The following is a 15,832-nucleotide window of genomic DNA, read 5'->3' on the forward strand; positions in this document are numbered from 1 at the left end:
GCGGCATGCTATTATCATAATTTTCCATTAACGTATTCCAGCATTTCTGTCTATCTAGCCATACCTCAAGCAACTTATTATTACAGAAAGAATTTGAAGTGTATAGAATTTTATAATTTTTAAAGTACTTCACTATACAATAGTATTGGATTTCCTTGGTGGCTCAGATGGTGAAGAATCTGCATGCAATGCAGGAAAACTGGGTTCAATCTCTGACTTGGGAAGATCCCTTGGAAATGGAAATGGCAACCCACTCTGGTATTCTTGCCTGGACAGTTCTATGGACAGAGAAGCCTGGCAGACTCCAGTTCATGCGGTTGCAAAGAGTTGGACATGACTGAGTGACTAACATACATATACATAATCGTTCATTTATATGTCATAAATATTCAAAATCTCAGCATTAAAGTGATGAATGACAGGTCTTAGATCATACAACCCAGATCACAGCTTGTCAACCCAGATCACAGCTTTTCACTCTAAGCTATTTGCACTTATCACCACAAAAGTGGTGTTTGTGCTCTGTGGGACATTATTACAGATGCAGGGACATTATAGTAAATAAAATCAAGATAATGCCTTCATTTTACTTATTTTTAAGTAGGAATTATAGGCAATTAACAAATTAAAAAAATAGTAAAATGTAGTAAAAAATACATAATACTTTGATGTACTATTAGTCCTGTGATGAAAATAAAGGATGATAATATTATGGACAGTGATGAGAATCAAGATATATGCTTTGGACACATGATCAGGGAGAATACTATTGAATAGGTGACATTTGAATAGAGATCACAAAGCTATGAGTGTACAAGTTGCACAAAGGACAAGGCCAGGCAACAGAGAGGGCAAATGTTAAAAAGGCTGACTACAGAAACAATTTAGCCTGTCTGAGGTATTGAAAGGCCAATGTGCTGTGTGTGGAGAAAGTGGAAGACTGTATTAGAGAGTTGGGTATAGAGACAGGCATTGCTTCTGGGCTAGAATTATGGCCATATTTGTCTAATAACATTAAGATATCTGTTCTCAATTTTACCATCACTAGGTTACTAAGGATATAAGCAAGTTATTACAGCTTCTCCTTCACAATACTAATTGAAGTAGTGTAATTGGTGCACTGGTAACTAGGATTTTCTTGAGCCAGTCATTTGTTGTATTGAATGTCTTTTCCTGACAAATACTTTGCACAGAGAGGGGACTCAGGAATATAAGAAGGCAAAGGATACTCTAAAACATTTGAATGTTGGCAAGAGCTTTCACGGCCTTCTTCAACAGTGTGGAAATGACATAGACCATCATTCGTTCCAGCCCTTCTCCTTTGGGAAGAAGCTGTGTCACTTTGGTAGAACTGATTCCACCCCAAGTCTCAAGTGTATTTTTTTGCAATAGGGATTGGTTCAGGTAACTCAGGCTTACAAATGACTCATGGCTTTTCCTTGGCTACATAATTGGTAGTAAAGTGTAGTAAAGCTCAGGAACCTCAACACCTCATTTAATGGTGTTGCAAAGTGATTTGCTTGCTGTCTCTCCATGTTTGTGAACAGGGCAGCATGTAGGACTGGTTACTGCTGGAAGCCATATTGTCATCTGGAGGAAAGTCAGTCCAAAGACAAAGTTGATGTATGTGCAGAAGAAGAAGCTGTGAGAAATCCAGAGAAACATGGCTGGCACACTAACTGACTCCCACCTAAATCCTACTTTATCACACGTCTCTTTAACTTCTGTTGTTTAAAAGAATTCTCCTTTAATACTTCAGCTAGCTTGGATGGGAATTTCTGTTACAAACAAAACATGCTAATAGATACACCAAACAGACTTGGCCATGTGTGTGAGACATGGTCGCTTGCAGAGAAGTAGGCATGACTCCCATGAGTTTATGTTTAAGATGGGAGCAGAGGAATGAGAAATTCTCCATCTGAGCTCTTTGCAGGCATCATAAAGTCATTCTCATACCAAAACCCCCATTTCCTTATCTTCAGGACATGTATCCAATGTGATAAGTCCCTGTAAGCCTGAGATATGTGAAAGAGGAAATTTAGATGTCAGAGAGACAGCTGTTTTTCCTTTTCAAACCCAGGGAAGCCTGGTCACAATTCTTTTTTGCATCCCCTTTACTGTTCCTAGATTATTTCTCTTATTGATGAAAATAATTTATATGATTTAAAAAGCTGTTCTCTTGATAGTCACAGAATGCACGTAATTCTGAATGAAAAAAGGACAGGATCACTGTGAAATGTAGGTTCACACATTCACTCATTTATCCATTTATCAAACATCTTTTGATTCCCTGTCAGATGTTTTACATTCTATCAGTGGTTAACAGATAATTTTTAAGGAACTTATTGGTGGAGGAGGGGAACCAATATAACCACAGTTAAAGAAAGGATCTCATAGAAGGACCAACTAACCCAGACTTATGAGAGTCAAGAGAGGATTCCTGATGGAAATGGCTTCTTTCCTGAGTATATGGTGAATGACACTAATTGAAGTCATGGTAAGCAGATTTCTTAAAAATTTTAGCAAATTATTTATTTTGTTATTTTTAAAGTAAACTAATATTTATCATTTTAAAGAAATAATTAAAAAATAAATAGCCCAAATATATAAAATAATATGAACAATATGATATATATAAAAAAAAAGAATTATATATAATAGTACAAATTTCTAAAAAATGCTCCACTATGATTTGTTAGTAAAAATAAATACAACAAAATTTAGTTATGAACACGCATATTCTTACTATGTAAAGAAAGATTTCTACTGATCTTTCCCTATTAATATGTATACATATTTGTGCGTATGTGTGAATGTGTGACTCTGTACTTAACTTGTGTAAGGTTTCTTTTTGCAAAAATAACATCATATTGCATTTTAGTTTTTTCGCTTATTGTGTTACGGATATCTCTTTTGTCATGGAATAATCTACATTGTTATAATGGCTTCAGAAGTATGTCTCCTGGTACACATATAGAACTTTTTCTCTAGGACACAAATATGGATAATAGCTAGAATATGGGATAATATTCTTCAAAGAGTATTATTTTGTATTCCTAGTTGAAGCCTTTGATCATTCTCTGTGGCCACAGTTCGCCAATGCTGTATTTTGTCTTCTGTTTTACCTTTTTCAATTGAATGGGATAAAATGTTGCTGTTTTGACTTATTTTACATTTCACTACTACTAGGACTAAATTTTTAAAATACCTTTGGCCATTTGAGTTTCTTTAGCAAGTATTCTCTTTCTATTCTTTGCCTCTGGGATGTTTTATTGTTTGTTGTCATGAAACTATTTTTAATTGATTATAAGGATTCTAAGTATGGGTGGCAATACTTTGTTGGTTGTACCTTTGTAGGTATGTTTTGCTAGTCTGTGGCTTTATTTATTTCTTTCTTTCAACTTTGTTGATGATATGTCTTTTAAAACACAAATTTCAATCTCTGATACAGTGAAAGTTTTCAATTACTCTTTCTGAGATGTATTTGTTATATCTTATCTAGGAAATTTTTTGTTCTTTTGTTTGTTAAAGATAGTTCATCTGATACCTTTTGATAGTTTAAATATTTTACTTTATACATTTAAATCAAATTCTTCTGGATCTTATTTTTGTATGTATAGTAAGGTAGTAATCAAATTTTCTTTTGTTCCAAGTTATTTCAATATCGTTTATTAAATAATCTAAAAGGATTACATTATACTTTGCCGTAGTATATACTTGGACAATTTTCTGTGCTCTTGTCCTTTTGTTTTTTGTCAACTATAATTTTGTCAGCCCACACTGCTTTTCTACTGTGGTTTTATATTGTCTTAATATATAGGAAAATAGGTTCCTAGTTTTTTCCTTCAAAACTGTCCTTTTGTATTCACATGAGTATGAAAAACAGTTTCCTAGTTTTGTGAATCATGTACATATTTTTATTAAATTACATTTAATTTAAATATTAATTTGGGAAATTTTACATCTTTACTACGTCAAGCTTTTTCCCTATGGCAAACTTTATGTACCGAAGAGTGTTCTGTAATTTTTTTCTAAGATCTTCCACAATTTTATTAAGTTTATATCTCTGTTTTAAATTTTTTTCTTCCATTAAGATGCAAACTTTTTACATTGGAATTTTTCTGTGCTTAAATTTGGGGTAGACTTTTGTATTTCTAGGAACTTGTACATTTCATCTAAGTTTTCTAATTTGTTAGCACATAATTATTCATACTATGTCCTTATAATCCATTTTACTTTTGTTAGACTGGTAGTGAGCTTCTCTTATTCCTGATTTTAGTAATTTGGGTTTTATTCATATTTCTTTCTCTCTTTTTTTTTTTCCTTGATCAGTCTGCGCCAGTAATCCCCATATGTTGACATTTAATCCAAAGAGTCTTGCTGGATTTTTTGTTAGCTACAACAATATATTTATCGATGTTCTTGAATTTTCTATATTGACAGTCTCTGAGAAAATTTTTTCTTCCTTTGTAATGCTTATATCTTTTAGTTCTAAGTTATAAGTTTATTGACTTCTGTCAATAGTTGAATATTAAATTAGCAATGATATGGGCTTTCTGACTTTATTGATATCAATAAAAATTTTAAGAAAAAAGTATTCAAAAAAAAATAAATAAATAAAAAATAAAAAAAGAAAAAAGAAAAAAGTATTCAAAATTGGAAAAAGGTAAAAAAGAATACTGGATGTTTTTCCAGTGCTTGTAACTTTGACTTTTTAATTGACTAAATGATTTTACAACTCTGAAGGAGTAAATGTGAACTGGCAGAACAATTGCTTGTGATGTAAATTATTAAAACCCAACATTCAGAAAACTAAGATCATGGCATCGGGTCCTATCACTTCATGCCAAATAGATGGGGAAACAATGCAAACAGTGAGAGACTATTTTCTTGGGCTTGAAAATCACTGCAGATGGTGACTGTAGCCATGAAATTAAAAGACATTTGCTCCTTGGGAAAAAAGCTATGGCCAACCTAGGCAGCATATTAAAAAGCAGAGACATTACCTTGCTGACAGAAGTCCGTCTAGTCAAAGCTATGGTTTTTCCAGTAGTCATGTATAGATGTGAGACTTGGACCATAAAGAAAGCTGAGCAGTGAAGAATTGATGCTTTTGAACTGTGGTGTTGGAGAATACTCTTGAGAGCCCCTTGGACTGCAAGGAGATCCAACCAGTCCATCCTAAAGGAAATCAGTCCTGAATATTCATTGGAAGGACTGATGCTGAAGCTCCAATACTTTGGCCACCTGATGCAAAGAACTGACTCATTTGAAAAGACCCTGATGCTGGGAAAGATTGAGGGCAGGAGGAGAAGGGGATGACAGAGGATAAGATGGTTGGAGGGCATCACTGACTCGATGGACGTGAATTTGAGTACACTCTGGGAGTTGGTGACGGACAGGGAAGCCTGGCATGCTGCTGTCCATGGGGTCTCAAAGAGTCAGACACAACTGAGCAACTGAACTGACTGACTGAGAGGAAAGCAAATGATCCTTGCCCATAGCAGTGCAAAAGAATCTTGTCTGGTAGTCATGCAATTGATTTTCATGCAAGTTTATTTTATGTTTATATGATAAAACTTTTAAAAGCTCTGCTTTGGCAGTATAAATGTTTATACATTTTTTTTAGCAATAAATATGAAACTTGCTAAAAGTTTTTAGTAAATTGTTTTTCATTGGTGTAGGGAGGTTCAATCTGTTCATATATGTGGGAGCTGTAGGGGGTATTTGTCTCTCTCTCTTTTTTTTACTTTAGTTTTTTCTTTTTAAAAAAAAATGTTATATATATGCATATTCAATTTTCCAAGTACCATTTGTTGAAAAGACTATTCTTCTTCCACTGAATTGTCCTTGTACCTTTGTTGAAAATCAATTTTTCATATATTTGTAGGTATATTTCTGGACTATCCAGTCTATCTAGCTCTTCAACTAATGTATGCAAATACTACACTGTCTGGATTACTGTGCCTTTATAACTTGTCTTGAAAGCACACAGTGTAGGTTTAAGAACGTTTTTTCTTCTCTTTCAAGATCCTTTACTTTTCTATATGAATTTTAGAATCAGCTTGTCAATTTTGCACATTGATAGCTGAAATTTTGATTGGGTTTGTTGTGACTATGAATCAGTTTTGGAAGAAATAGATTGATAACAAAATGGAGTCTTTAGACCAACCACTGAATTTTGTAGAGTTCATCAGATTTTCCACATGTTGTCTGTTAATAAAGACAGTTTTACTTATCTTTTCTCAATTTGGATTCCTTTTATTTCTTTTTCTTGCCTGACTATTTCATTGGCTAAATCCATAGCAGAAGTTGAACAACACTGGTGAGAGCAGAAATCCTTGTATATTTCTGACCTTTTGGGTAGAAAATATACAAAATCTGTGAAGAAATTTTTTCAATCTATTTCAGAAGGCAGAGACTGATATAAAAAAAAAAAAATTAAAGTTCAGACTCAGAATCCTCAGTAAATATATCAAGCTTTTGTTTGAAGAAGTCTATGCCCAGGAGTTGAGATTACACTTTAAGTGTTGGATTTGCCCTTGTAATATAGCAAAACTGGAATCATATTCATTTTCAGTCAGTTCAGTCACTAGGTCATGTCCAACTTTTTGCAACCCCATGGACTGCAACACAACAGGCTTTCCTGTCCATCACCAACTCCCGGAGCTTGCTCAAACTCGTGTCCATTGAGCTGGTGTTTCCATCCAGCCATCTCATCCTCTGTCATCCCCTTCTCCTCCTGCCTTCAATCTTTCCTGGAATCAGGGTGTTTTCTAATGAGTCAGTTCTTTGCATCAGGTGGCCAAAGTATTGGAGTTTCAGCTTCAGCATCAATCCTTCAAATGAATATTCAGGACTGATTTCCTTTAGGGTTGACTGGCTTGATCTTGCAGTCCAAGGGACTCTCAAGAGTCTTCTCCAACACCACAGTTCAAAAGCATCAATTCCTCAGTGCTCAGCTTTCTTTATGGTCCAGCTGTCACATCCATACATGACTACTGGAAAAAGCGTAGCTTTGACTAGACAGAACTTTATTTGCAAAGTGATGTCTCTGCTTTTTAAGATGCTGTTTATGTTTGTCATACTTTTCTTCCAAGGACCAAGCATCTTTTAATTTCATGGTTGCAATCACCATCTGCAGTGAGTTTGGAGCCCAAGAAGATACAATCTTTCACTGTTTCCATTTTTTTCCCCATCTATTTGCCATGAAGTGATGGGACCAGTTGCCATGATCTTAGTTTTTTGAATGCTAACTTTTAAGCCCACTTTTTCACTCTCCTCTTTAACTTTCATCAAGAGGCTCTTTAGTTCCTCTTTGATTTCTTTCATATGGTTGCTGCCATCTGCATATCTGAGGTTATTGATATTTCTCCCAGCAACCTTGATTCTGGTTTGTGCTTCACCAAGTCTGGCATTTCACATGATGTACTCTGCATAGAAGTTAAATAAGCAGGGTGACAATATACAGCCTTGACATACTCCTTTCCCAATTTTGAACCAGTCCATTGTTCCATGTTTGATTCTAACTGTTGCTTCTTGACTTGCATACAAATTTCTCAGGAGGCAGGTAAGGTGGTCTGGTTCATTTTAACAAAGCCTAAAATAAAATTTTGATAGCTGCAGTTTACCTCCAATGATTTAATGTTTTGCTGAAAGAAAAGTTTATACTCTACAGAGGAATATAACATAATCCAGAGTTTTTCCACTACAACTTCTACAATAGTTGGAATATAATTCACTATCACTGTGAAAAAGTAGAGAAAAATTACTGATAAAAAAGAAATTCTTTTAAGTCAAAAGGTACAAATCCAGGTATAATCCTGATATTGGATTTAGCAGAAAATGACTTAAAAACAACAAATTTTCAAAATTGTTTACTTCTGAAAAAATCCTATTTTGGATATAGAAGCTAATTTAAAGCTTTCTTTCTCTTTCTACTTCTGGTGAAACAATTCTGACATTATCATTAGTAAATGAATGGCCTCATAAGAGTAGGAAATAGAACAATTTCACAAAAGTAAAAGAGAAACATCATAAATAAAGTTAAAATGCATTATCCTTGTTGAAATTGCAAATTTAAAGATAAATAATATACAATGTGCCTATCAAATTCAGAAAGGTGAAAATAAATATTAAGTAGCATTGTGTTACTACTTGGAGGCTTTAAATTCTATGTACTCAGCAGCATGACATTATATGCCAGAAACCTTAAGGTTGCTAACATTTCTGATACAAATTTCACTTCCCAAAATATATAATAAGAAAACAATGTTGAGTGCAAGCAAATATTTATATATGTGTGTTTATTCTAACCTTATTGACAATAGCACAATGTGAAGAGCACATCCATTTCCTATAAAGTTGGATGATTAATTAATTGCTCATCTTTTTTAAGAAGTATGTAGTCATTTAAAATATTCATTTATTTCAAATAAACAATATATATGTACATGATTGGTGACTCGGTAAAGAATCTGCCTGCAATGTGGGAGACCTGGGTTCCCTTCCTGGGTTGGGAAGATCCCTGGAGAAGGGACGGCAACCCATTCCAGTATTCTTGCCTGGAGAATCCCCATGGACAGAGGAGCCTGGTGGGCTCCATGGTGTCACAAAGATTCAGACACTATTGAGTGACTAAGCACAGCACATGTATGATGTACACATATACATATATGCATATAATTATATAATCATAAACCATATATTATCAATTACTTAAATGAAATTATATGCATGAAACAACTAGAAAAATGTATGTGTGTGTTTGTGCTCAGTTCCTCAGTTGTGTCTGACTCTTTGAGACCACAGGACTGTAGCCCACCAGGCTCCTCTGTCCATGGGATTCTCCAGGCAATAATACTGGAGTGGGTTGCTATTTCCTCCTCCAGGGGATCTTCCCAACCCTGGGACTGAACCAATGTCTCCTGCATCTCTTGCATTGGCAGGCAGATTCTCTATCACTGAGCCATGTGGGAAGACTTGGAAATATGTATAGCAATATTAATATTGATCATTTTTAGCTATAAAACTATAATTCAAAATGTCTTATATACATGTTTCTGTATCTCCAATAACGTTGGGATAGAGTGTCTTATCCTCTCTTTGACACAGAGAGTCTCTCACTTTCTTGCCCTTGTGCCCTAATATCCTCTAGAATGAGCATCCTTCTTAACTCTGTATGCTAATTCATTTTCATGAATCACTTAAAATTTCTCCTTCAAGAAGCTTTCCATAGACCTTCTGGCTGGAAATAATTTTTACCATGTCTAAACTATCACAACACATTGTCTCTACCTTCTTATGGCCTCATTACTTGCCATCTTGGACTATAACTATTTATATCTTATGATTCAAAGAATAGTAGACTTTAAGTTCATTGAGAATAAGAATCTTTTAAAACTTTTTGTGTATTTTATAGCATCTAGCTTACTCCATAGCATATGCGTTTAAAAAATTCTGTTGAATGAACAAATTTATGAAACATAGATAACAATCAACATCCATAATTCAATAATCCAGAATGTACTTTGTGAAAATATGTATGTATTTCAGGATATTGTCTAATTAAGCTATGTCTTTCTTAGACAACAATTTACTATCTTAATAACAGATATATGCATGATGATTTTCATTTATTAGTCATAGTTGTGAGAACTCTATATAAATACTAAATATACTAAAGACTAAATATACTAAATACTAAAAATATGAAATCTTTTATATTACTCTATGGAGAAATTTAGACATGGAGAAATTAAGTAGCTTGGCCAAATTCACATAGCTATCAAGAATTGGAACCTAAGCAGTCTTATTCATGAAATCTTGCTTTTAGATGTATTACAGTGTCATAAGTTTTTCCTGAGTCTTCTAAAATGTTGTATGCCTTTGAAAATTAGTGGTTATGAGAAAATTTTCATGTGAGTATAATTAACATTTTGGGATGGATTACATATATAAATATTTGAATTTTTAAATATTTATATGATATATGTGTATATACATGAGGATGTGTGTATAAATATACATACATATTTTTTTCATGATGAATGATGTTCAGTGCCCAAACAATTCAAATTAAGTGCTAGTACTGATTTCCCACAGTATCAACTGCCCATTCTATTTGCCTTCATGTTTAATCTTTATATTAATTGACTCTAGAGTTATTCCCAGAAAGTCACTTGAAAATACTCTTGAAAAGTAATTGATGGCTTTGCAAATAAATGCAGATAGTTTATTAGGCAATGCAGATAGTTTTTTAGGATAGTATTAATTATCATCCTTCTTATGCAGGAATAAGACTAGAATAAATTTGTTTCTGTGGAAGGGAAATATGGCAGCAACAAGCCTAAAAAGATAAGACTTGGCTCTGACAGGTATAATCCAGAAGAATAAATTGGAGTGCCCTCTCTGAGTTTTGGGAAACTAGGGGAAGCTTGGGGATGATGATCATTGCTGGTCAATGCCTGGGAGAGAAAACCCGTAGGTGCTCAGTTCTTAAACTATATTAGAATATTGCTGGGGAGTGACTTCATTTGGGATAATTAATTAGAAGAGCACTCCTAGAATATTCTGAAATTACTTGTGATATCTCACTATATATTATCTTAGTTTCTTTGGAAAAAAATTAAAATAACAAATGCAATAGTTGTTTGGCTACAATCCAGGCTATCTGGTTTAGTAACATCCACATCCACTAGAAAAGTTTACTCAAAACAGAAGAATATAGCTAAATGAGCTAGAAGACTAGATTTACTCTTCATCATAAAAGATATGTCCAGAATAGTTAACAAATTGCCAATGTCATTTTATCTTTCCAGGAAAAAATAAAAACTTGGAAGTGCATTAGTTTAGAGCTTCAGAATGCCTATATGTCAACAAAAATAAGTCCATTCAGTGGAAAATGCCATCATAGTTATAATTTTCTTATAGAGAACACTAGCAGATTGGTTGATATTTTACACTCTTCAATTTGTTTTTAAAACATCATATTGTCATGGTAATTGTGGTGGTGTGTCTTTTTATGCACTACAAACCTTATTAAGTTTGCTGGTAGCACATATGGAAATAGACTTTTGTGCTTCTAACAATTGGGTTATGTATAACCTGTCAGAATATATTCTGACTATTATGGTTTACTCCAAGAGCACACACATGCTTTCTCCAGAATGATGGATATTCTACAAGCCTGAATTTCTTATTTTTATCCAAAAACACATCTTTTGAAGCCTGTAAATACCACAAAAAATGACATTCCCATATATGTGTTTTGTAATTCTTTATCCCCAATTACAAATAATATACTTGTACATGGTACATAATTCTAATGATATAATCCAGTCTTAGTGTTTTACTGCCATTCATAAACTGCTTCAGCAGAACTCCTTGTGATTTACAGCATCAATAGAACACTTTAAATTACATCCTATATTATATTGTAGGGCATGTATTGCCCTATGGTTTCACATGCAATGTCAGAGACAGAGGGAACAGGAAATGGAGAATTGTGATTTCACTGTAAATCAAAACCTAAGTGTTGTTTATGAGCACTGGGGTTTTAGCTCATGAGGTCATTTTACTTTTGTTCCCTTATAGCAGTTAACCTGATGTGGGACAAACTTAATCCAATCAATAATTATTTACCCTTTGATGTTTTTGGCATCAATAAGTAAAGGCAAGTACTAAACATATAATTTATTTTCCTAAAATTAGTCTGTTATTTAAAAAAATTGGCTGGATCTTTACTGTAAGAATGAAAGGATTGTGTAGACTTGCTCCAATGTCATGTACACATGGTAGTCATTCCATAAATGTTTGTTGACTTTTCCGTTAGATTTAAAAATAGAATTTCCAAATTAAACCAGTGTATTAACTTGTATTTAACTAAGAATATGAAACCATGAAGGTTGCACTTCAGAAGCTATCTCTAGTTACTAATGAACTTGTTTAATTTTTACTTTGGACAAAATGTTTTAATAAGTAAAGTCACAGATGCCCAAACACTAAAGTTGGATTCAGAGGAGACACAGTTTGTTTCATGGCCAAGTATTTGAAATTATCATATCATCTTCAGTGATTTAAGACTTAAGATGATAACTATGATTTTTTCAAAGCATTTTAGGATAGCTTGACCTTTATTTTTCACAGAATAAAGATGTCTTTTGACCTCAGATTTTCCCACAAAACCTGGGTCCAGTAATCAGTAGTTAGAAATGAGGGCAGTGATAATTTGTAATTCAAATGCAAACATTTCATCTGAGCATAACTAGATTTGCTTACCTGAGGATAAAGCAGTGTAAGACAAAATCAGGGTAAAAAGGGAGGAAGAAAAATGAACCATTTTGGTCTTGTAACCATTACTTAGCTCTGGCATGCACATAGGGAAGTATGCCTGCTTCCTAATGAATACTATCTTGTCTCTTCCAGTTGTCATTTGATGTTTCCAAATACTGTTTATACCATAAGCAGCAACTCTGTGAAATTTCCATCAACAAAAATGTATGTATATAGATGGGAAGAGTCATTTAAAAAATAGATTCTCAAGGCCACTTGGATTCAGATAGTCTCTAAAGAGGCTGGTTAAGAAATCAAAGAAGTTCATGGAATTCTTTCTATATTCTAGTGTCTAATATTTACCTGCAGGCATATATGAAATAATTCTTGAATAGCTATGGCTACTTAAAATTTACAGAATTGAACCTGTGCAAAGAGTAGTTGATCTCAAGCTGACACAAACCAGATAGTCTCTTAATGTTACTCTAAGGAATTTTAAACTGACTCTGTTAAAGCTGAGGTTATTTGCCTTGGGGATGCCTAATGGAAGAGTTATTATAACACTGTCCACAAATAGGGGCCTTGAGAGAGTCAGGCCATAGCACTCCACTGACAGCTAATACACTGGGCCATTGCCATGTCACAGAGATCTCCAAGGTCAAAGGTCATATCTCTCCCTTAATATTTAAATAAAGATACTTGATAAAAGCAAACAATACCTTATTGCCAGTGATGGCTGTTGCTCAATTTATAAGAACCTTTACAAAGTCATGCTAATTCTTGGCCTTCTTAGAATGCATGGTAACATTTCATAAATCCATGTTTTTCAGATGTCCTTGGAAATGACAGTTATAAAACTACAAATGATTTGTAATGCAAAATGGGACTGACAGACTTAAAGATTAGGGATCCATGTACTAAAATGACCGTGATTTTAGCTAACAAAAGGCATAAAGTGCATTGATAAATACCTGATGAAGTAACTCAAAATTGTTTTAAATACTCTTAGTAAATGCCAGGACAACAACAGTAACAAAAAAACTTATGCTTATAATGTTACCAATAGCAGTTTACATCAAGATAATGGAGCAAAATTCCTCCCTGTGGGTCTGCTGGAAGACAGATAGCAAACCAGTTTTGCTTTTTTTTTTCCCCTAGGCAGTAGAGATTTTTTTTTTTTCTCTTATGTCATTTTTTTATATGCCAACCTATGAACTTGATATTTTATATCTTTAAGAAACACTGGACAAGTTGAACTTAATTATATATTTTTTCCTTAACTTTTAAAAAAAATCAACAAAATGCCTTATCCTATTAACTTAGCTAAGATGAGTCACACATTAAAACCTAATGAAAATAATCTGCATACTTAATCTTCTCTACCAAGATAAGTTACATTAACAGGATAGGTTGAGGCTATTTATTTAAGCAACACACACCAATGGTATTTTCAACTGCTTGTTTTCAGGGAAACTGAAATTCAGGAAATAATTTGAGACAAAACTGGGATGCTGTAACCTGAGTTTTTGAATACTACTTGAAGAAATGACTAAATACTACTTTTTGGTATGATTTTGAAAAACTTAAATGATAAGCCTCGTACCCTGCTGCACTTTCAAATATCAAGTATATCAAAATATCAAATATCAATATAAAAGACCTGCCTCTGAAAGCATCAGGTGCATTCTAAGAGCTTGGATCCAACGTGATCTTCCGCTGGAGAGGAAGCTCAGAGCAAACCTGTTTTCAATGCGTTGTTTCTGCTTGCTTCCTACCCCTTTTTTCTCCATGTGTCCTCTACTTGAACTTAATTTCTTCCGTTTTATTCTCATTTCTCCTCTGCCTAATGACTGTTCAATAAAAATGAGGTCGAACCCATAGCTGTGATACTGCTAGGTGAGGGGGAAAAGAAATAATTTAAGATAAATCAAAACCTTCAGATTTTTGTCCTTTATTTGCATTCTGAGAGCTTAAAAGTGAGCCACAAGCTTTTCAAATATTAGTGACCTAGAACTAGAATTATAGTAAAGACTTTTTCTGTAGAAGAGCTAATACATCTTTGGAAATAGGAATGAATACATTATCAAGGAATCTCTTAAGTTTTGCTGTGAATAGTTGCATTCATTAGATCAACTTTACTCAAAGTAGGAAGTTCATTTCTCAATGTTTCTGGAAACCCCATGTGTGCTAAGTTTAGTTAACTATAAAATATATTTGACCAGAGCACGAAGGAAGGATATTTCCTTCCCTTGCTTATTTTTCCAATGCCATAAACTATGCTATCATGTTTACGGTATGTCAGAGTGATGTCATATGCAAACACTAAAACAGATTGTTTCCAGTGTCCGGGTAAAAAAAAATGACTCGCTAGGAGCCCTAAAACCAAAATATTATACTGAGACTGTCTGGAGCAAAGCGAGTAGGCGAGGCCCCTGTAGAAAGCAGGGAGTGACTTACCTGTCACAAGGCCAACTTATTCTCATTTCTCACTTAGTCCATCTTATGAAATTATTAGAATGAAAAATACAGTTCAGTGTGGAGTCAAGCTACTCATGCAAGAAAATTGGTCACTTCTAGATATTTTGAATATCATGTCTGCAGTATATGTTTCATATGCCCTTAACTTCACATTTATTTATTCACAAGAGCCAAGAAAACTGATGTTTTTGCGGCTCTTTTAGTGTAATGTTTGTTCACTCATTCATTCATTTGTTCACTGAACATTTATTGTTTCCCTTGTATCAGAAATGTCTCTAGGTGCTGTGGGGATGAAGATGGACCATACAGGGCCTCCCTCTTTTAAGGCCTAATAATTACCTTGGCATTATACCCTCATGAAATGACTTGGCCTTCTTCTTCTTTATTTTGACTCTCATCCTCTCCATTAACTGATATACTTTCACTGAAAGAGATAATTGCATTTATCTTTCTTACCTCAATAAGCTGGATTTCTTCAGGGAAAGAACTATGTTTCATCATTTTTATAACCCCAAGGTAAATGGTCAGTAAAAATGTATAGAATGAATGAATGAATAAACAGGATACACAGCAGCAGAATTATATTTTGTCAGAATTATAATTTGTATTTTGTCATCTACAGCTTGCTATTATTCAATCTGAAATACTCAAACTTTCTGTGACACAGTATTTTCAAAAATCTTAACCATTCTTTTATTCCAAACCTCGGTTAGGGGAAATTTCAAAGAAAAACAGAAGAGGAAGATCATGATTTGTTTATGGACAGAGGTGCCACTGCTGAATGTGTTGCTCTACTTGAGAATAAAATAGACCCAAAGTCAGGATGAGATTCACAGAACTTTCTGCATTTATTCCAATCAAGATATGTCATACTGATGTTTAGAACATCTAAAGCTGTTTAAATGATTCCTCCATTGCTTTTTCCTTATACAGTTGTACCTGGTTTGATCTACTGTTTACTCTAATTAACATGCATATCATATGGTCTGATTGTCTTCAATGAGTCTTTGTAATAATTCTGCTGTATATACAGGGTGTCATCATCGCCCCAGCCCCCTGCCCCACCACCCCTCTGGTTGTA

The sequence above is a fragment of the Dama dama genome, chromosome 18 (genome assembly GCF_033118175.1).
Source record: "Dama dama isolate Ldn47 chromosome 18, ASM3311817v1, whole genome shotgun sequence".
Taxonomy (NCBI): Eukaryota; Metazoa; Chordata; class Mammalia; order Artiodactyla; family Cervidae; genus Dama; species Dama dama.